General features: G+C 59.4%; 2 protein-coding genes across 11 annotated transcripts in view; both read left to right on the forward strand.

The window, feature by feature from the left end:
* Positions 1-3,450: 3,450 nt before the first annotated feature.
* Positions 3,451-21,991, forward strand: part of PAK6 (p21 (RAC1) activated kinase 6) — a 32,960-nt gene continuing 14,419 nt past the window's right edge. The window contains exons 1-5 of one of the 7 annotated variants that reach the window (XM_070053987.2): positions 3,451-4,211; positions 4,949-5,032; positions 6,623-6,817; positions 15,693-15,780; positions 21,367-21,463. The gene's annotated coding sequence lies outside the window, so the exon portion shown is untranslated. Of the gene's footprint in view, positions 4,212-4,282; positions 4,492-4,948; positions 5,033-6,622; positions 6,818-15,321; positions 15,354-15,692; positions 15,781-21,366; positions 21,464-21,991 lie in introns of those variants that run through there. The other 6 variants (XM_070053984.2, XM_051822548.3, XM_089310051.1 and 3 more) reach the window with 6 other exon arrangements.
* Positions 5,991-21,991, forward strand: part of KNSTRN (kinetochore localized astrin (SPAG5) binding protein) — a 133,486-nt gene continuing 117,485 nt past the window's right edge. The window contains exon 1 of one of the 4 annotated variants that reach the window (XM_089310057.1): positions 5,991-6,036. The gene's annotated coding sequence lies outside the window, so the exon portion shown is untranslated. The remainder of the gene's footprint in view (positions 6,037-21,991) is intronic. The other 3 variants (XM_089310056.1, XM_089310058.1, XM_089310059.1) reach the window with 3 other exon arrangements.

The raw sequence follows: 21,991 nt of genomic DNA on the forward strand, positions 1-21,991 counted from the left end.
AGGCGGAGCCCTCTGTGTGACAGCACGGCCACTGTCTGTGACCGAATTACAGAAATGTTACACTCAGGCTTGCTGTGTGGGCAGCACGGGGATCTACAGGGGCCTGAAGAGACAGCTGAGCTCCAGCGCCGACTGCCTCGAACTTCCTCTGCGGCTTGGCTGAGTCACTGACTCTCCCGGGACTGCAGCTCTCCGAGGCCCAGGACCCGGGAGTTCCTTTCAGCTCGGCGGCACAGAACCTCGCCAGGTGTCTGTTCTTCCGTTCAACCAAGTTTAGGTGAGCATCTGCTGTGTGCCCAGCCTCGGTTTCCTGCCATGGAGAGCTCAGGCGTCCAGGCTGGCAGAGAGGTGACTCCACGGGGACAGAGAGGGCAGAGGGCCCCCCACTACTACCGGGCAGCCAAGCCTGGGCAGGGCACCTTCCTAGAGCTAGATATACCTCCATCAGTGAGAAAAACTAGATCCAGCGTGCACTGTCAGCCGATCCCGGAGTCACGCCGCCCGATAGAGCGGAGGAGCCGGTCTCAGTGTGCACAGGACAGCAGTTCCTGAAGTTTGTGAAGACAGGAGGGACCAAAGGTGGACAGTCGCTGGCTGTCAAGCTCGGGAACTGAGAAAGACTGGAAAACGGCAAGCACACTCTGGCGACCCCTGGCGGGGTTTTGGCCTCCAGCCCCCATCCCCTATCCAATTCTGAGAACAGAGGCACCCCCGCCAAAGTTGAGAGGAGGCATGTGGCCCTCGTGCAGCTGTGGTGGGAGCCCCTTACTCCTGGTGGGGGCCAGGGTAGGCTGTGGGGTCAGTTGCACCCACCCCTGGCCCGGCCTGGCCCCTGGCTGATACAGACAGAGGTGGGGGAGGGAGGGGGCTTGGTTCTCCCTTCCTTTCATGAAATGACTTTTCTCTTCCTCTCCCTCTCTCTCTCTCTTAAAGATTTATTTACTTATTTGAAAGGCAGAGTTACAGAGAGGCAGAGGTAGAGAGAGGTCTTCCATCTGCTGGTTCACTCCCCAAATGGCTACAACAGCCAGAGCTGCGCTGATCCAAAGCCAGGAGCCAGGAGCTTTTTCCAGGTCTCCCATGCTGGTGCAGGGGCCCAAGGACTTGGGCCATCTTCTACTGCTTTCCCAAGGCCTTAGCAGAGAGCTGGATAGGAAGTGGAGCAGCCGAACTCAAACTGGCGCCCATATGGGATACCGCCGCTGCAGTTGGTGGCTTTACCTGCTACGCCACAGTGCCGGCCCCGACTATTCTCTTATCTGCTAGCCTCTGTGGCATAAATCCGGGGGAAGGTGATCTTTCCCGATTTCTGACATTGTGGATGATTTCTTCAGGCATTTCTGCCTGCTGTATTTCTTCAAGAGAGTAACGGCGATTGTATCTGCAGGAACTGTTGTTCCAGAGCATTGCTCCTGCCTTAGCACCTTGCCCCGGCCTCTAAGACGCGGCGTTTCTGGGCATTTGGAAGACAGGAGGGAAGACCGAATTTTCCTTATCTCCACATTGCCTTAACGTGGAATTTGTGCAGGCAAATGCTCGCAGACAAGCTGTAAGGACCCGTCACAGCCTTGAGTATCTCAGTTAGTGTTAAAGGCATACACTCTGATTTTTTATTTTATTGTAAGTACAAACAGTACACATTCAGCGAAACTCAAGCAACAAAAGAGTAAAAAGTCAAAAGCGGAAGACCGCCGCCGCCACACCCACTCCCCAGGTACCCGTGGCGGCTTTGCCGTTAGACACTGAGACTCCCGTTCAGCAGGCACGGGATTGTGCCAGTACCTCGCGCAGCAGCCCTCCGGGCACCCTTCCCCCCCACACACAGACTGCGCGACCTCCCTCTGCCCACAGCCACAGACCTGGCACTGCATGGGGCTTCTGCTGATGCACGTCTTGGTGGCTTCCAATATCTGGCCGTTAGAAAAGCTGCTCCCTTGCAAATATCTCTGGGCCTTCGTGCAACTAATTACCTCGGACTCCTGGGCCTGCTTTGTGGGACCAAGTGAATGCAGATTTTGAAGTTTTGATCAAGACTGTACACTTGTTCTCTGCATAGTCTGCATCAGCTCATTCTCCCGCCTCATTTTCCCCCAGCTGATAAGGGGCTGGTCTACATCTTCTGTCTTAGTTTGCATTCCTTGGATCATTAGTGAGGTGGAGCAGAAGTGGGTTACTTATAAATGAGTTAATTCACAACATTATGTTGTGATACCAAAACAAAGATTACAGAGTTGGCCACTAACTGAAGTATCATGTTGAATGTCACGGTGCCCGGCCCTGTGCAGGTCCATCCCAAGGTGTATGTTTAGCTTGAAACCTTCGCACAGGAGGTGAGGTCACGGGTCTGGGAGATGAAGCCGCCGCTCACTGGTGAGTGGATGAGGATGAGCAACACAGTCACACCGGGCAGAGGAGAAAATAAAGTTCACGAAGCTCACAAGATGAGTAGTTGCTTTGCCAGGAGCTTTATTCGTGTAATTCCCATAAGCTCATGAGGCAGGTGAAGTCATCTCCATTTTATGGATGAGAAAATTGAGGTTCAATTGGTTAAATAACATAATGGTGGCACTGGGATGTGGGCTCAAGACAGGAAGCAGAACCTGGGCATTTACCTAAACAACTGCTTCTGTAGAAGAAAAACCTCAGAAAAGGTTTTTAAAATATGTGTAACCTAGAGCCACCTCAGCGTGAGAGGCTGGGAGGATGGCAAGCCAGGAGAAGTCCCCGCTTCCCACCGCTCAGCAGCAGTGGCAGGGGGAGCTGGCCAGTGCCTGGGGCAGCCACACCATGGGTTCTGGGGCCAGCATGTGCCAGGCTGATGCTGACAGCCACGGGGAGAGAGCCTTCAAGGAAAATGGTGGGCGATCGTGGGCGGAGATGAGCAGCAGCATGGACACCCACAACTGGACGCTGGGAGAAGAAAAGGAGCCGGCGAAGGTCAGGGAGGGAGAGCGCCATGGGACCTGGGGAGCCCGGCAAACGCCCCTGCTCCTGACTGGGGATGAAAGGGGGGTGGTGCGGGAAAGGAAGCTGTTGGTGGCGGCCGGCTCTGTGCCCTGCCTCTTTTCCCTGCCGACCCAGGCAGCGGGCACAGCAGGACCAGCCCGGACCCCAGCCAGGGGAGCTCAGCCCAGCTGCGGCCAGCGCCCCCTCCCCACCCCCGTCCGCCCCAGGTCTGCATTCCGCAGCTCGGAGACTCGGCCCCCACCTCCGGGGGCTGAGCCCCGGAGGACCGGTTCTGGCTCGAGGGTGGGGCCGACGGGGGCGAGGCTCGCCCGCAGCCGCCACGCAGCCCTTCCTCCCCCTCCCCCTCAGGAAAGGAAGGCAGAGGAAAAACGTGTTTTTATAAATAGCTCCAGCCCCAGCTGATTTGTAAATTCAGTGGGGTTTTTTTGTGTGTGTCAATGACATCACCCTCCTCCCCATGGCAACCCTCGACGATATCAAAATTGCCAAGCAACGTGGGAGCAGCTCGCGCCCCAAACCAGCAGGTCGCTGCCTGCGGGGTTCGCGGAGCAGTCGCCGAGGGCGCCGGGGCGCGGCGGGGGAGGGGCGCGCGGCCGGGGCGGCCGGGCCCTGCGGCCCCAGCGGGGCGGAGCGGCCGAGCCGCCTGCGGGCCGGGGCCGGCGCCCGCGCCGCGCTCCCCGCGCCAGCGCCGCGCTCGGCGGCAAGGCGGGCGGGCAGGCGGGCAGGCGGGCGGGCCCCGCTCCCTTCCGGACGCGCCGGAGCCGCGAGCAGCCATCCAGGTGGCGGAGCCGGCCCACCGCCACTGAGTCACCCGCCCGCCCGAGCTCCCTGCCTGCCCTTCGCCATTGGATTATTTCGGAAGCCCGAAAACTTGGAGCTGCACCTGAGTCCCGCCCCTTCCAGCCCTCCCCTCCCTACCTTGGGCTCGGAGGAAGATGGGGCTCGCGGTGGGTCTGCCGTCACCCCCTACGGATACGGAGGCCGCGGCGGGGGCCGGGCGTGCCTGCCGGGAGCTGCAGATATGGTGACCAGGCTGCCGCTGTCCCCCGGAGGTGTGGGGACAGAAGGGGAGTCTCGTCCCTCCCAGCTGCCTGGAGGCCGGCCCGGCTGGCTTTGAACTCTCCCTCCCCCCGCCCCCCGCCCGCCCGCTACCCCACCCCCCCGGGGGTGTTGCTGGGAAGGAGTGGCTTCTAGGGTCCCCGTGGCATTTGGAGAGCGAGGCTGCATTGGCTTAGGCCGGGCAGGTAGGTGGCTGCGCAGGGCGGGCGTGGGCCCACGTGTGTGCGGGTGTGAGGGTGTGTGCACCGGCCCCCTGCTGAGGACTGCAGCTGCCTGTGGCCGGGCTGCGGGTGGCCACTTGACAGCGGTTCTCCTAACTGGTGCTGGGGCGCTGTCCGGGAGGGGTGCTGGGGACAGAGGAGACCACCCGGCACATGGCCTGAGCCCTGGGCCCAGCAGCTGCCAGGGTGGGCTGGCGCAGATCCTCCCTGGGTCCACTGGACAGAGACACAGCCCAATGCCAAGGTAGGGAGTGGTCTAGAGGGGCTGGCCAAGGTGGGAGCCAACCAGCCAAGGGCATCAGCTGCCCCCTCTTCCTGAAAACCGTTTCCTACCAAGAATCACTTCTGCGGGGCCGGGCAGCACCCATGAGCTCACCGCTCGGCGACAAGGGTGCTGGGGTGCTGGTCACTGCTCCACTCTGCATAGTTGGGGCCCAGTCCAGGCTGCCCCAGGGCCTGGCCCCACAGGGCATGCCCCAGTGTGGCAGGCAGAGGGGCGTGGGCTCCCTGCCAGCCACCCCCCACCCCACCTCCCCCACACAGCTGGCAGCCTCGCGGGCACACCGGTGAGTAAGCTGCCAGGGGAGGAGGCTGTGTGCCCACAGAGGCAGGACGCCACCAGCCAGGAGCCTGGGGAGAAGCGGCTGGGCTGGGCGAGAAAAGCACTGAGCTTTTCTTTTCTTTTCCTTTTCTGCCTGAAGGGAGAGGCGCTTCCTGGGCTAGGAACAAGCACCAGCCTGCAGTGGGAGAGCGCCGGGCGCAGCGGCCCTGGGGGAGCAGCCCAGGTAAGGTCCCTGCCCCTACCACCGCTGTCCCCTCCTGGGCCACAGAGCCCAACCCTGCGCTCCTCTTGAGTCTGGGGGTTCCTGTGCTACCAAGCCCCATGCCCCAGCTGATCCCAGCAGGCCCCGGGGCCCCAGGTCAGAGGGAGATCATGCTCACTTCTGCTGTTCCTGTATTGGCTTCTGGGGCCTGCTGGGTCAAGCCAGGGCCACCAGGGCTCCCCTCCTGGAGGCCCCTCTCACCTCAGCCCCTCGGGGCCATTCCCTGCATGGATTCATTTCACAAATATTCATGCAGCATTGCTGGGTTCCAGGCACTGAGTCACACCCTTTGGGTGAGCTTGACTTGGCACAGATGCTGACTCTGAAACTTGGCAGCAGGCCAGGGTCAGGGGCCACCTGGCTGACTGCTCCTCAGGGGCCCCGGGCTCCCTGATCTGCTGCAGGGTTCCTGACCTGGGCAGCTGTGGGGACTCTGGGCCAATGCAGTGCCCTGGCGTCGACCACCAGCACCAGAGGTGTGTGCATGTCTGCTTGGGGTCTCACCTGAGGCTTTGTTCTGTGGAAACTGGGCTCTGGGAGTATTGGACAGTGGGGGCTGCCTGGCCCTCGGAGCCTGTTAGACCCAGCACTTGGCCCTGTAGAAGCTCATCTAGTGGCCATTGAGGCCTTTGGGGGGCCTCCTCCCGTTAGGGGGCAGTAGCCCTGGTGCCCGGCTCAGAGGTGGCAAACTAGAGCCTTGGATGACAAGGGCGCCAGCGCAGGGGGTGGGTGGCACTGGGAACCGTGGATGTGGATGGAAGCTCTGTGCACTGGGGAGGGGCCATTGGGAGGGAGCCTGGGGACTGCAGGTCCCGTCTGGTCCCCTGGGGGCCAGACTGAGTCTTTGTGAGTTGTCTGGGACATACGAGGCACAGGAAAGGTGCAGGTGGTGGGGTCCCCAGCCAAGGCAAAATCCAGTCTGCACAGCTCTGAATGACCAAGAGTGTCCTGGCAGAGTACATGGGACCAGGGTCCGAGTCTCCCCAGGCGAATCAGTGAATTCCCACACCTGGCTCCAGCTGTGGGTGCTGCCTGCCTCCTTGGCGAAGGCCTGGGAGTTCTCGGTGTGCAGAGCAGAGAAGCGTCCACCGCCCAGCTGCTAGGCCGAGTGACGGAGGCTGTAGGTGGCTGCTGCCTGGGCCTGCAGGGGGCGGGGGCAGAGGGCAGGGGGCAGGGCCTAGGGGCAGGAGAGGAAAAGGCCGCCTTGGGGTTTCTAGAGGACTCTGGAGGAAGGGCTTGGGACAGGTGCTGCCTCTGGGAACTGCTCTGCACAGGGGACTGGGCCCTGGCAGGCGGGGAAGGGGCTGGCTAGCTGAAGCAGCGCCACTCACCCGGGCGGCCCAGAGACTCCACCAGTGCACTGAGTCCCGGTGCAGAGGGCATGGGAGGCTGGCTGTGGCCCGAGGCCGAGGGCTCTCCCCAGCATGCCCTTCCAGGAGGATGCCCTCCACACCATCGCCAGCGGTTGGGGGGCCCTGGAGTCAGGAGCCATTCCTAAGGCTTGGGGCATAAGAAGGAGGTCATCGGATCTCAGAAATGGGCTTCTTGCAGCCTGCCCCTAGGGGGCTTGGAGAACGGAGCTCATGTCTGCGAGCCTGCTGAGAGCAAGTAGGGAGCAGCCTGCACCGTTCAAAACTGGAAACCCCTGAGGCAGCGAGAGAAGCCCTCCCCAGGCCTCGAAGCCCAGGGCCAGCAGTCTGACGGGTCCAGGGAAGCTGCCCCTTTCTGCAGAGCCTGCAGGCCGAGGTGAGCGGCGCGAGGCATGCGAGACAGGGTGTCTTGTCTTTCCCTGGTGGCTTCATCCCCTTCCTGCTGACATACACGAATCCCTGAGACCCGGCAATTGCTAGTAGACGGTAGTCACTAGCTCTAGCAACTAGTAGTCATGGTTCTAGAGGCCGGGCAGTGCGGGCTGGGGGGGTGGGGGGCTGCTCTGTGGGCCTCTGCGTGGCACATCCCGTGGCAGGAGGCAGAAGGGCTGGAGAGAGCCAGAGAGCCAGAGAGCCGGAGGGCCAACCCCTGTGATGGTGAGGACTCTGCCCTGGTGACCCAAACCCTGCCCTCCACACAGGTAAACCCTAGCACCCGGCAAGGCGGGGGTCCAGGCACTGTGTGGTTCTGGCCCGTTGGCTTGCAGGCAGGAGCCGTGACTGCCTGACTGCTGAGCACACAGCAGTGGAGGCGGGGGTGGGGGAAGGCGCCGACAAATAAGCAGGACGTAGCTCCTGCCGGGGGAAGCCTGCGGCCCACGGAGGCCTGGGATGGGACACTGAGCGTGGGCCCAGCCGCAGAGACGTGGCCAGCAACCTGGTGACCTCATCTTCTTGCCCACACCGGGCCCCCGGTGACCCGTCCAGTCCAGATGATTTATAGATCCAGACCGATACCAGGAAACGGGGCTGAACTGTCTAAAGATGGGCACAAAGAGACGGGTGGAGAATGAAAAATGAAGGCAGCAGCAGCTTCTCGCTTCCGTTCGAGGCAGGAGATGAACGCTCAGGGGGACAGGACAGCGCGGATGGGGGCACAGCACAGTCAGCAGGGTGAGCCTTGGGCCCAGCCTCACACAAGTTCCGTCACGTCCGTTCCTGTCCACGGAGGCTGTTACAGTACCCCTGGGAGAGGGTTGTGGAGAGGGCCGAATGAAACCATATGGCAGTGCTGCTAGGATCACTGCGAGAGCAGAGTGCCAGGAGCGATAATGGCCACCGCTTGTTTAGGGGAATCAGGGAAGGCTTCGTGGAGGAAGTGGCTTTGAAAGAGCCTTGCCCACATACAAACACACACACACACCAAGAGAGCCGAGGCTCCTATGGCCAATCCACCTATACCCAATAAAGCTGGGGGAAAGGTGACACGAATCCAATCGAGTCTCCCGGAGGTCCACTAAGGAATTCCTTGGGGCTGTTTGCAAGTTCTCTCTCCTTCCCAGAGCTAGAGTTTGAGGTCTTGAGGACCCAAGGGAGCTGCACCTAGCAGGCCCTGTCCCCTCCTCTTTGGGCCTGGAACCTCTTGCCACATAGTGGCCCCAGCTCCTTAAGGAACTGCAAACAAATAAACCCCAGGAAAGCGCAAAGCTTGGAGGTACTGTGCGCAGGGGGCCGGCTGGAGACCCCCGTGGGTGGCTTGGAAATGCCTGCTCACAGAGAACTTTTGCTTTTCCTATCAAAGGCTTAGCTGTCTTACGAATTTAGAAAAGAAAATCCCAAGTTTCTAGTCCCCTAAAGAAGCAAGACAAGCCCAGAGCGTGAGGGGCTTCCACACGCTGGGGGAACGAGCGTGTGGCACACGGCTTCCCACGGCCACAGGAGAGGCCACATCGGCCTCGGCCCCAGCAAGGGGACCCCGTGCTGGCCAGCGTTCTCCGAAAGCCTCACCATGACCCCTCAGGCCGAGAAGGGACCCAGGAGGTAGAGAGGGACAATGGTGTCCTTTCTTTGTACACCGTGGGCTCTCCGGGGCATCCTGTCCCCCTGAGGCACTGCCTCTGTCAGCAGACCCTGGCATCCGCCTGCCCGGCGACAGCTGCCCTGGGCCTCTGGCTTAAACGGGGTGGGAGGCGGGCCGGGTCCTTCGTCCAGGACCAGGAGAGGGGTTCTGGATGCTCAAAGAAGCAGGTGAGAAGGCTGAGGCTGTGCTGCACTGCCCTGGTCTCTGACCCCAGGGCAAACAGCTGCGAACCCGTCTCCCCTGCTTTCCGGGCTCCGAGGGTGCAAACCGGGAAGACTGGTTCTGTGCTTCAGCTTCCCCGCCAGGGCACCTCCAGCCTCCATTTTCTGCATCTCAGCTCCTGTGAGGCTCCACAGGGAGCAGGGGAGGGAGCCCGGAGACCACTTACCCCAGCGCCTCCCTGCGGCATTGGAGGTCAGCGCGGTAGGAGCCCCAGGGAGTGCAGGGCTGGTCCAGGAAGGAGCTGGCCCCCTCGGATCGCTCTGCACAGGAGCCAGAGGACGCCCCTCTGAAGGTAGAATCCAACCCCCACGGTGGTCTAGAGGGAAACCAACGGCCAGAGGAAGAAAACGGGTCCCAAGATGACCCAGCTACCTGGCAGCAGTAGTAGACGCAGTGTCAGGCCTGGGGTCCCCGACTCCCTGTCCAGTGCTCTCTTGCTGCCCAACAGCTGCATCAGAGGCCGGAGCCAGCGAAGGGCCAGCTTGATGGCTGCCTAGAGGCAGCCTGACCTGACACACTGGGACGCTGGACAGTTGGTCGTCGTCCTCTGTGCCTCCTGGAGGTGGGCCCAGCCATCCGCCCTGCCTCCTGCTCAGCCCCCGGCTGGTACCCCAGGGAAGACCCGGGCCACTGTCACACAAATAGAGCACACTCGTTCGTAAAGGAATTGACTCTGGTTTCGTCTGGCCCAGGGAGCATCTTCCATTTTGACCAGAAGCACCTTAATGTCTTGAGCCTAAGAAGGAAGCCATGAGGAGCGGGCCTGGAGATGCAAGATGCTGGGCCGAGGGGAGCGGGGTGCTCTCCTGACCCCGGGCCACCACCAGGAGCGAGAGGCCTGTCACCTGCCACCCAGCCTGGCCTGGGCCAGAAGACGCTCCCATTGCACTCAAGTGTACCTTGCTGGACGGCCGTGTGTCTGGGGTGCAGGTACAGAGAGGTGTGACGAGGTGGAGGCTTCAGCCCTTGGGGGCAAGGATGCAAGGCCAGGACAAGAGGAGGTGCTGGCTCTGGGGCATCCATCACCTTGTGTGACCAGGCCCCACATGAACGTCCAGCAGGCTGGCGGTGGTCAGAAGTTCTGTCAGTGTGTGCCACGGGGAAGGAAAGAGCAGGAGGAGAGATGGCCGCACAGCAAGGGGCAGCTGTGTGCAGTGAGCCAGGTCGGCCCACCCAGGGCAGTCCCAGAGTGCTCAGGCTTCCCAGGAGGCCACACTGCCCATAGCCTGTGTCCTTCGTGCGTTGAGGGCTGAGGGAAGGGCTTGGGCAGCCAACATGGCACCTCCTCCCACCTGCTTTCTTTCGGTAAATCCCCAAACCCGGTCCACCTGTCCACGGACGGAGAGCCAGTCACTGACCCCAGGGTGCTGGAGGCTGTCGCTTACCTCCCGGCCCCCCCGCGCAGCCAGGAGTGAAGTCCTTATACACTGATCCTGGGGCTGAGAGGTGTGTGCTCAGCTCCCGTGCAGGCTCGTGGCCCTCCTGGGAGAGTGTTCTTTGGGGAGTTTTAGTGATGGCCCCGTGGGCTGCCGTCAGTCAGCTGGCAGTGACTGTCCCAGGCTTGGGTTCCTGGAAAAACCGTTGAGACTGAACATCAAGATGTTCTAGATAAATGACCTCCTGAGTCTGATCGAGGACCCTGTGGGGCGGACTGCAGCGCCCCCTTCTGGTCAGTGAGGGGATTTTACTAAGAGGTTGATGTGCAAACTTTAACTTCCCTCCCTTAATACTCCTTCCCTTGAGGGAGAGGAGACCTTGAGAGATTCAGGCCTGATAGCAGCTCCTTCTGCATCAAAGTCCCAACACAGGGGGCTCAGTTTCACTTCCCTGGGGCTTGGGCCTGGGCCCTTGCCTGGCCACGCACAGGCCTTCTGCTCGCCTGGCCCTAGATTCCACGGCAGGGGTGCCACAGTCGCAGCCCTGCCCCAGCCAACTCTCGGAGGCCCAGAAGAGAGAAGAAAGGCTAGGAAAAGCTTCCATTCAAGGGGAATTGCAGCTGTTGGTTCTGCCAGCTCCGGAGCTGCACTGCAGAGAACTCTGATGGAATGCGGGGGCCATTAAGAGCAGGAGCTGCAAGAGCAGTGGTAGCGGGAGATACTGAACGAATCTGTCATGTCTCTAGAGCGAGTGTCCCCAGCACCGAGGTGGCACTCGCTGGGCCCACAGGAGCTTGGCACAGACCCCCAGGTGCCTGGGAAGGGTGCTGCAGTCGCAGCCCGCAGCCCGCAGCCCGCCACACTCCCTGCAGCCCAGTCCCATCGGGCCGCTGTCAGTTGGTGTCCAGGGAGGCCAGTCCCGTGTATTCCCATCGGGCTAGGAAGCAGAGACAGAGGCAGAGGCAGACCTGGGAGAAAGGCTGGCGGTGCTGGGAGTGCTGGTTTCCCTCTGCTGAGGTCCACGATCTGTCTGTTCAGGAGCCAGGCGGGGGCCTCTGCAGCTGGCCCCACCTGTCTCCCTCCTGGCTGAGGACTCCCTCAGCCCGGAGGTTTGCCCTGCTCCTGGGCCCCATCAGCAGAGATGGGTGGTCCCAGCAAAGTGAGGGGCATGGCCCAGGCCAGCCCAGGAGCAGGAGAGGACAGTGTTTGGCAGCCTAGGAGAGGGGGACGGAAGGGGCCTTTTCCGCAGAGTTCTTTGCTCCTGGGGCTGGGGGCTCCAACGTGAGTGGGCAGCAAGCCCTCTGGGATCCCAGCCCCATGGGCTGCTCCTGCTGAGTGGGGAGCAGGTGCATGGGTCCCTGCACGTGGGCCTGGTGTCTTTGGGAACCATCGGTGGCCTGAGGCAGGAACATCAGGCCTGCACCTGCTTCCTAGCAGGGGACTAAGTGAGAGAGACAGTGAGGAAGGGACCTCTCTCTCCTTCCCTCCCAGTGCCATGTGGCGGGCCTCGTGCCAGTCAGCAGTGGGCGGGGGGCATCCTCCCCTGCCTCTCCATACCTCACGTGACCCACCTAGCTGGGCAGTGGTCTGAGCTGACCCCTCCCACCCACCGTTCGGACAGCTCTCACAATGAGGGACCTCTGAGTGCACGGTTAAGCTGGGTCAGACAGGCTAGGGCTCAACTGCTGGTTCTTGCATTCACTACCTGGCTTATTCTGTTCCGAGAACCATAGACTGGGCAGCTTGGAAACAACAGAAACGCATTTCTCAGGGCTGAAGAAGCAGAGAAGCTCAGGATCAAGGTGCCAGCAGACCTCGTGTCTGCCGAGGGCGGCTTGCCAGCTCACTGGGGTGCTGCCTTTCTCCGTAACCCCACAAGGCAAGAGGGGTCGGGGATCTCTCTGGGACCTCTTGTGGGGGCACCAGTCCCACTCCTGGGGGCTCTGTCTTCATGACCCCGTCACACACACCCCCAAAAGCCCACTGCCCAACATGTTCGCACTGGTGATCAGATTTCAACCTTCGGATCCGGTAGGGGGCCCTTAAGCTAGTCACCACTCTGAGGCTGTCTCCCTGTTTGTAAAGTGAGAATATTAGTGTGCTGCTCACCTGCCCGGGTCGCTGTGAAGGTGCAGGTACCATGTGCAAACAGCCCAGCGCTAGAAGCATGTGGTGTTGGGAGAGCTCGTTATCACTGCTATTAGAGGAGGGCGCAGGCCTCCCAGCGAGGGCCCTGGAAGGAGGTGAGCTTGCTCGCAGCCTCCCTGATCCCTGGGACCTGTCTCAAGTCACAGCGGCGGCGCAGAAGGGTGTGGAGATAGGAGAACGTGTTTGCATTCCTCAGCTGCGGAGCAATCCTCTCTTTCCTCCTTGGCCCTCACCTGGGCTCCCAGCGCTGGCTGTTGTTGCAACAGGACTGGCTGAGAGACAACCAGGAAGTGCCCGCCCTAACGCCCTCCCAGACCATCCTGGGTGGCCAATGCCCAGGCCTGGCAGGAACCCAGAGTTCTTTCCTGTGATGAAATGTCTGTTCTCAGTGCCTTGTCCACACCTCCTGCCCAGCTGGTAGAGGGGCAGTGCCTGGACCGCTCCCTCAACCAGCAGGCCTCTGCCAGTGGCCACGGCTCTTCAAAGGAGGGCGTGCCTGGTGCTCGTCCTGGGCTCAGCGCCAGAGGGAGGCGCAGGGGTGCTGCCATTGTGCTGGCCTCCTGGCACTTCCTGCACTGTCGCTGTGCCCTCTCCTGGGTAGGGCTGAGCTGGACATGGGTCCGAGACTAGAGAAGGCGAGGGGTCACACCCCAAAGTTAATCACTTGGGAGCTATTCTGTGTGTCCCAGCCATCCCACTGGCAGGGGTCATCCAGCCCCCATGCAACTGAACCCTGTGCAGACTAGACTGGAGGTGCAGAAACAGCTTTGTGATGGACCCGAGAGGTCACCTCGTCTCATCTTCTATCTGATGGGAACTTTTTCTCTGGCATATCTAATAGTTTTTTTAATTTATTTATTTGGGAGGCAGAGAGAAACAGACATACACATAGCTCTTATCTGTTGGTTCATTCCCCAAATGCCTGCAGTAGCCAGGATTGGGCTGAGCTGAAGCCTAGAGCTGGGAGCTCTATTCCGCCCTCCCACACAGCGGCAAGAACCCAATCCTCTGAGCCATACTCTGCCTCCCAGAGTCTGAATTAGCAGGAAGTTCAGAGCCAGAGAATCAGGCGTTGAACCCAGGCATCTTGACTGCTGTGTTAACCACTAGGCTAAAAGGCTGCCCCCAGTGGATATTCTCGAATATCAGCGTTGGGGAATTCATTAACTCCTTGGTCAGTCTCGCTTAGAAGCCTCTTCCTGTCTCACGCCAAACCCCATTGCAGCTGCCAGGGTGAGAGGAGGCCTGGCTTCCTGTATTTACTCCCTATAGGTTGAGGATGGGACTTGGCCAAGCCATCATGGAATACCCAAGCCTGGATTCGCATCACGTCTCACAGTATTCTGATATCCACACTTCATCATAGTTCAACGGTTCAAAAGGGCTGCTTGGACCTGTGGTTTTATTATTGAAGTCATGTGTATTTAATGGAGATAATTCACATGCACATTTGTGAATCAGCAAAAAAAAACAATTCAGGGTGTTGATTCTAGGTTCAATGACATAACACATTTCATTCTAGCTTGGTTCCTTGCTCATTTCCCCCTTGGTCTCCCTCACCCCACAGCACAACCTGCTTCCCATAGCCTTCATCCGTGCACCTGTGTCCCTGAGTAATTAATCCAAGAGGAAAGCCACACTGTATGACCTGTGCCCGTCCACTTCTTGTAGCCACAGGAGGTCAGGGTTTGGGGATAGGGTCAAGCCTACGGTGGTGTTAGGTCAGCAGGAAAGTGAAAGGATGGTTTGGCAAAGACACACAGAGGAGGAGGGAGGGGCAGAGGAGGTAGAGAACAGAGACAGCAAGTGTATGGGCTGCAGGGATGGCAAGAGGACCCTGTGTTCCCCGGCTTCTAGCCACCCTCCCACGGCACACAGGGCCAGTGTCACCACTTGGCACCGTGCCTTCCCCAGGGAAGATGAGGGCATCCGGCTTATGGTGCAGCCAGGCAGGGTGCAGTCCTGACGGGGCTGGGGAGTTCCCTCGTGTCACCTTAGCTGTGTCGTGGGAGCCCTGGTGTAGACTGCGCAGGCGCCGTGGAGTCCAGGAGGCGAGTGACGTCACCTTCAGTAGCCCTGATGTGTCTAAAGAAGTGACCAATGTGGCCATGTGGCAATGGTGGCCTCAATTAATAACTGAAGTTTGTGGTCCCCAATAGTAATAGGCACTGGACTGTGACTCTGGCTGTTGCCACTCGAGGGCAGCCGCGGGGACCCCAAAACGTCCTGAATTTCCAAGCCAGCACAGAGCCCTCAAAGTCAGCAAGGGTCTTCTCACTTCCTTGTTAGGGGAAGAGACAGACAAGAGGCCCCTGCCCCTGCCCCTCAGAATGGCCATGCTAGGGCCCAGCTCGGAGATGCCAGTTCTGGAACAAAAATACAGGTGGGGGCGGGGACCGTGGGGGCTCCAACTTGCCCCATTGTCAGTTTGGGGCACCGATGCCTTGTAAGCTGCCTCCCTGAGGACCACTATCCTCAAAACCTGAGGCTAGAGGACTCAGCAAAGTGTGGCAAGGGAATTGGAATCCCTGAAATCCTGATTTCCTGCCTGCAGAGGAGGGCAGTCCCAGGACAGCCAGGGGCCTTGCCCGGCGGGGGCAGACAGGTCACACTGCAGGTTTTAGGACTGAAGCCGGGCTCTCCAGGATGTGTGGGTGGAAACGCAGCCTCTCCGAGGTCGGGAAGAGTCGGCCCGCGGCTTCCAAGCGTGCATCTGCAATGCAAAGCAATGAGTTAATTACACACCACCCGCGCTCCACAGATCCTGCAGGTCTGTGTCCGCGCAGCTCATCCGGGCGCGGCGGGGTCAGTACCCGGAGGCGAAGGGCGGGCGGGCGGGAGCTGGAGCCGAGCGAATGCAGGAAGGAGTGGGGCCCCGGCCCCGGCGACTCTTCCTGGGCCCTGAGCTCGCTGAATCTACCTGAGGCCACGCCCTAAAATCCAACTGGCGGCCAGGTGCGGCCGGCGCGGCCCAAACAGGTAAGCAGGGCACCTCCTCTTCTTTCCCGGCCCCGAGCTCCCTCCCGCCTTGGGCGGGCCCGGCTCCCGCGTCCTCTGCGAGCGCCCCTGCGCTTCCCGCTTGGCAAGTGAGTGTCGCCGCCGCCCTGCCAGGCTGGGAGCCATCTCCGGGCGGGGGCCGCGACAAGGGGTCAGGCCTCGCCTTGCGCGCCGCCCCCGGACCCGGTTTGCACTCCTGAAGTTCAGGGCTTGCGGCCGGCCGGGCAGCGGCGCTGCGCCCCCACCCCCACCCCGTTCCCGCCTCCGGCTGGGCTCGGCTCGTCTCAGGCACCTGGGACTGTCGCCCGGTCGGTCGGGAGGCGGGGGCGAGGGGTGGTGCCCACTGCGCTGGACTCCAGCCAGCCGCCAAAGCCCGCTGGGACACTCACTGCATCTGCCCCAGTGTGCCTGTGTGTGTTTCCGCGCAGGCTTGCGGAGGACTGGCCCCGCGCCGCTGACTGCCCAAGAGAGCTGCCCACTGCAGGAGCCTGAGGAGCCTCGGAGAGCAGTGAGTGGGTGAGTGAGGGGTCTGCCTTCTCCAGACCTGCTTGACAGACTGTGGGCAGGCAGGTGGCCCCCGGGGCTGGGGCCTCTCTGCCACACTTGGCAGCGGCAGGGGTCCTATTTCCCAGTCCTTAGGGGTGCAGGGTAAGTCACTTGCATCTCAGCCCATGGTGGGTGGGTAGATCTGCATGGCTTCAAACAGATGCTAATATTTTTGTGAATTTTTACTTTTATTGCTTAGAAAGGCAGAGAGAGAGAGAGAGAGAGAGAGAGAGAGAGAATCTCCCACCTGCCCACTGGTTTACTTCCCAAATGTCTGGGCCAGGCCAAAGTCAAGAGCCCAGAACCCCATCTAGGTCTCCCACGTGGGTATCAGGGGCCCAAGAACTTTGAGCCATCATCTGCTGCCTCCCAGATGCAGCTCGACCCAGAATTGGAGCCCCAGGCACTCCAGGATGGAATGTGGGTATCCCATGCAGCATCGCACCTGCTGCACCAGGTGCCCACCTGTGACCTGTGGTTGTCATCAGGTCTGACACCTGTCTGGGACGAGGCAGTGTCACCAAGGCCAGGTGCACTAGATGCATGCTTGGGGAAGAGGCCTCCCCAGCAGGACGGTGGTAGCAAGCTCAGCCTGAGCTGAACAGGGCTGGAGGCGGCCGCAGAGGTACCTGCTCTGCACGCCGCAGCCTGCCAGCTCACCCCCGAGGTCTCCCACAATGAGTGGCATTCGATCTGGGGTGTAGATGCTGCTATGAACACCAAGGGTAAGATGCGGAGAATTCCCAGGGCAGAGGCTGCATTCGTCTTTTTCTTGTTGTTGTTGCTGTTCTTCTTTTTCATTTACTTATTTCAAAGTCAGAGTTACAGAGAGAGAGAGAGAGACATCTTCCATCTGCTGGTTCACTCCTCCAGGTAACCACAACAGCCAGGGCTGAGCCAAACTGAAGGCAGGAGTCAGGAGCTTCTTCCAGGTCTCCTGCATGGGTGCAGGGGCCCAAACATTTGGGGCATCCTCTGCTGCTTTTCCCAGGCGTGTTAGCAGGGAGCTGGATCAGAAGTGGAACAGCCAGGACATGAACCAGCCAAGGCTGCATTTTCTATATCTTGCCCTTTACAGTGAGAGGGAGAGGCAGAGAGAGAGAGGTCTTCCATCCGCTGGTTCATTCCCCAAATGGCTGCAAAGGCTAGAACTGGGTGGATCTGAAGCCAGGAGCCAGGGACTTCTTCCAGTTCTCCCACTTAGGTGCAACCCCCTCCAAACTTTTTTTAAAGTTGGTTTATTTATTATTTATTGATTTGAATGAGCATCAGAGATGGGGCCAGCATTGTGGTGTAGCAGGTAAAACTGCTGCCTGTAGTGCCGGCATCCCATATGGGTTCGAGTCTTGGCTGCTCCACCTCCGATCCAGCTCTCTGCTATGGCCTGGGAAAGCAGTAGAAGATACCCCAAGTCCTTGGGCTCCTGCATCCATGTGGGAGATCCGGAAGAAGCTCCTGGCTCCTGGCTTTGGATCGGCGCAGCTCTGGCCCTTGTGGTCAAAATAGATAAAGATCTTCCAACTGTTGGTTCACTCCCCAAATGACTGTAATAGCTAGGGTGGGCTGGGCTGAAGCCAGAGAGCCTTGCTGGCCTACACACCTGCTGGTCTCCCACATGAGTGGCAGGGCCAAGCACCTTTTGCCATCATCCACTGTCTTCCCAGTGCATTAGCAGGAAGTGAGATCAGAGTTGGAGCAGCCAGGACTCCAGCTGGCACTGCAGTACAGGAGGTCTGCATTGGAAGGGAGGCCACGATGCCAGTCCCCTCTGCACACTGTTTAGCGTCCTCGTCTGTAAAGTGGGGATGATAATGCCTTCCTCATGGGACACTTGTGAGGCCTAACTGCAGTAGTGAATGTCACGCAGCCCTGGCAGGAACTGCCTTTCCAGCCTCCAGTTGCTAGGACTCCTTTTCGGGAAGACTTTGAGGATGTTCTGGCTTTTTGGCAAGATGCTGCTGGAGGGAGTTAGAGCAAAGCTTTGGTAACAGAGTGAAGGCAGGTCAGTGGATGCACCGTTACTGCAGGCACTGCCTGGGCAGAGGGCACCTGTGGCCTGAGACTTCCAGATCCATCTTGGCTCTAAGTGGCTGTGTGATCTGGGGAGTGCACTTGATTTCTCTGGGCACTGGGCTGGGTGGAGGAGCTTGAAGTCAAAGGGATCTGGTTTTGAATTCCAGTTCCACGTTTACCACCTTGGATGATAGTTTCTCCCTGAGCCTTGGATTTTTATTTTTAAAAAAATTTGTTTATTTGAAAGACATAGAGGCAAAGAGATTTCCCATTCATGGGTTCAATCCCAAAGAACCAAGAACAAATACCAAGGTCAGGTGCATTGAATGCATGAGACCTAGAACAATGCAAATACCAAGAACAGCTGATGCTGGGCCAGGCCAAAGCCAGGAACCTGGAGTTCAATCCAGATCTCCCAGATGGGTCCTTGAGCCATCACCTGTGTTTTCCCAGTATGTACCTCAGCAGGAAGCTGGAATGGAGGGAGGAGCCAGGACTTGAACTCATGCACTCCACTACTCAGTGTCCTCATCTGTGAAAAGCAGCTCATAATACCCACCACTAACTGTCGGAGACACTGATAAAAGCGCCTGGCACAGTACCTGACATGTGGTGGGCACTGGGTGTGTGCCTGTTTTCTTTCTCATCTCCCTCCTCTCCCTGGTCACCTGCCTTCTTTGACAATGGACCCACTGAAGCGTGGCCAACCTATCGTACTGTGGTTTTGTGAGCAGAACGTGGGGAGATTAACAAAGACCCAGCAGTAAAAGGCTGTGGAAACGGGCGATCTCGGGATGTGGGGCCAGAGGATCTTTCTGGGCGGACATTGGGGACTCGGGCCTTTGCAAGGTGAGGCTACTGAGAAGCTGGGAGCCCAACAGGAAGTCCCAGTGCCCTGCACCAGAAGGGGAATGGATGAAGGTTGGAATTCTAGGTATAGCGCGCAGAGGTCAGAGGTCAGGTGCTGCTGTGGTCTGAGCCACTGTCTGTGCAGCCTAGAGCTGGGCCCAGAGACAGCCCGAGTCAATATTGACCTTCCTCCTGGCCAGTCTGGCTCTTGTGCCTCTCAAGTGTTGACACAAGCAACAGAATGAGCTTTATTAGAGTATTCTTTCCAACAACAGCCCATTATCTCTCCCTTGGGGATTGACTGGGGCCCTGTCCTGTGGGAATGGTGACAAGGACAGGGAGCCCAGACATTGTGGCATGTGTGCAGTGCCTTTGGCCCTGGCAGATGCCACATTTCCCTAGCTCACTTGAGAGGCACAGTGGAACCTCAGCCTCTCGGGGACTCCCCTGGCTTCTACAAAGCCTGTGGACAGTGGGAAGAAGGACCCCGCGGGGCAGGTGGGCAGAGAAGCAGGTGAGGCTTTCCTCCCCTGTATCTGGGGAACCGGGAGAGGGTGCTGCGGTACTGTTGCTCCAGCCACGTGTCACGTGCAGAGGAGCAGATGGCAAGCACAGACCTCAGGGGAGGCTGGAGGGAGAAGAGCTGAGCTTCCCACAAAGGGTGAGCAGGGAGAGGACCGAGGGGAGAGAGGGCAGGGGCCTTGGCCGGGGGGAGTAGCTCACCATCACTGCATGCACTCAGCCAGAGGGCAGTGCCACAGGGGGGCTGAAATTTGGGCGGGGGGCTGAGGGCCAGGGCAGATGCCGCCATGAGCCCCGTTCATGCACATCACCGCCTCCCTTTGGAAGATGCAAACTGCACAAGGCAAGGATTTTGTCTCGCTCACTGTGGCCCCAGGGCCTGGGGTAAAAGGGGTTGCATAATCAATCCTTTTTTCAGTAGAGGAATGAATAATACAGATTTATATTTAAACAAACTCCAGAAAGTCAAGTTTGAGAAGAATCCTCCTAGCGGATGAGACTGTTCCAATGAACGGCTATTTGTGGAAATTCCAAGCCAGGGAAGCAGCCGAAGCCTGCCAATCCCCAGAGGGCTGCATGGGGTGCTGGTTCCCAAAGGGGGTTCCAAGAGGCCAGATGACCCTGCTGCAGATTCAGGGTGTCCGGGCCCAGCTCCTCCTCCGTAGGCACCAAGGTCTGTGGACTGTGTCTCCCGCGAGTGGCTGTGGCGGGCCTGGGAGTGGTGCGGGGTAGGATCAGGGTGTGGGGCGTCCTCAGGTCTACCTCTTCTGTGCTAATCACTTAGCCCTTTTGGAGCCTCGCTCCCTCGCCCGTGTAGCGGAGACAGGGATCACTCTAGCTCATGGGCCGGGGAGGAGATGGCACATGTGACACTCTCAGCCCTGAGCCTGCTACTGACACCAGCTCTCCCTGAGTGACAATTATTAAAAATAGCCCAAACTGCTCCTTGAGCAAGAACACGCTGTTCCTCCCGCCTCGTTGCGCCTGCAGAAACTGACAGAGGTGAATGAGTCCCTTCCTTTGTCACCGATGGAAATGCTGAGGCCTAGAGAGGAGGCGGAGAGGAGGCCAAGGTCGCAGGCCCCAGGGTCCACCCTGAGCCTCGCAGCCCTGGATGTCCATGCTGATAAGCAGTCCCCGAGCCTCCCCACTGGGGCGCACTGCACCCTTCTGCAAACGGGGCCTCCTAGTGTGCAGCCGCCCCACCCCCCCTTCCAGATGCCTGGAAACAGTGAATCCCACCAGCCTCACGCCCACCAGACAGTTCACCAACATCCCAGACCTGAGGCAGCCGGCCAGACGCGCCCCCTGCACTGGGACAGCAGCCCCCCAGACACGCCGTCTGGGAGCCACCTTCCCAGGCTGCAGCCCCTGCCTGGGGCTGAGAGCCCTCCCCTTGCAGGGATTCTGTAGGAAGAAGCCAAAGCCGCTTCTGTGTCAGGTGCAGAGGTTCAGCTGGGTGACCACGCGAGACACCAGCACGTGCAGCAACAGCAGGGGCCAGCATTGTGTCATGGCAGATTAAGCCACCATCCACAATGCCAGCATCCCATATGGGCAGCATCCCATATGGGTGCTGATTCCAGACCCAGCTGCTCCACTTCCAACCCAGCTCCCTGATAATGCTCCTGGGAAAGCAATAGAAGATGGCCCAAGTGCTTGGGCCCCTGGACCCACGTGGGAGACCTGGACAGAGTTCCTGGCTCCTGGCTTTGGCCCAGCCCAGCCCCTGGCCATTGTAGCCCTTTGGGGAGTGAACCAGCAAATAAAAGATTGGTCTCTCTCTCTCTCTCTCTCTCTCTCTCTCCCTTTCTCTCTCTCTCTGTGACTCTGGCTTTCAAATAAAAAAAATCTTAAAAAAAATTCATTTTTATTTATTTGAAAGATAGAGCGACAGAAAAAGAGAGACACAGAGATCTTTCATCTACTGGTTCACTCCCCAAAATGCTGCAACAGCCAGGGCTGGACCAGGCTGAAGCCAGGAGCCTAGAACTCCATCCAGGTCTTCCAAGTGGGTGGCAGGAACTCAAGTACTTGAGTCATCACCTGCTGCTTCCCAGGCGCATTAGCAGGGAGCTGGATTGGAAGTGCAGGCCTCAAGTGGGGCTGGAACTGGGGCTCCGATACGGGATACAGGCGTCCTGGGCCACAGGGCTTGCTTTTGCTTTTCAGGTGTACCAGCTCTGGCCATTGTAGGTCCTGATACAACTCTTTGAAATATTTTATGCCGCCCCTTTGAAAGGAGCAAAAATCCCCTGGTTTGGACAAGGTGAGGATTAACCCGTGAGTTAGAACAGGCCCAGTCTGCACTGGGCTCTGACCAACAGGTCAGCCCAGCAAGGAACTTGACAGCTGTGCTGGTCAGAGCTGGGCCTGTCCCATTCTCTTCACTGCCCCCAGTTTCCATCAGGCTGCTCAGCCCCCTGCTCCTGGAGAAACCTTGGGTGTGTGGGGGGAGACTGCCAGCTGCCCGATGCCCTCCCGAGCAGGCAAAGTGGACGGAGCAGGGGCTTTGGAATCAGATCCAACTCAGTCCCTCAACTCACTCATTTCCTGGTCTGTGGCCTTGGGCGAGCTGGTTAACGTCCCTGAGCCCCATGGGCGTTTGTGGATAGTAAGAATAATTCCTGCTGCCCCGGGTTGCTGTGAGGCTTGAGAAATCCTCAGAAAGGCCTGACGCTCAGCAGGCTCTCACGACAGGCCACCTCCTTGTCTGGCTCTGAGCCTCCTGCCCCTGACCCCGCAGTCCGGTGGCAGCCCTGGGCCTGGGCGCCTCCCACAGTCCTGCCCTGGGCTT

This window comes from Oryctolagus cuniculus, chromosome 12 (assembly GCF_051225735.1).
Source record: "Oryctolagus cuniculus isolate XC-2025 breed Fujian yellow rabbit chromosome 12, ASM5122573v1, whole genome shotgun sequence".
NCBI lineage: Eukaryota > Metazoa > Chordata > Mammalia > Lagomorpha > Leporidae > Oryctolagus > Oryctolagus cuniculus.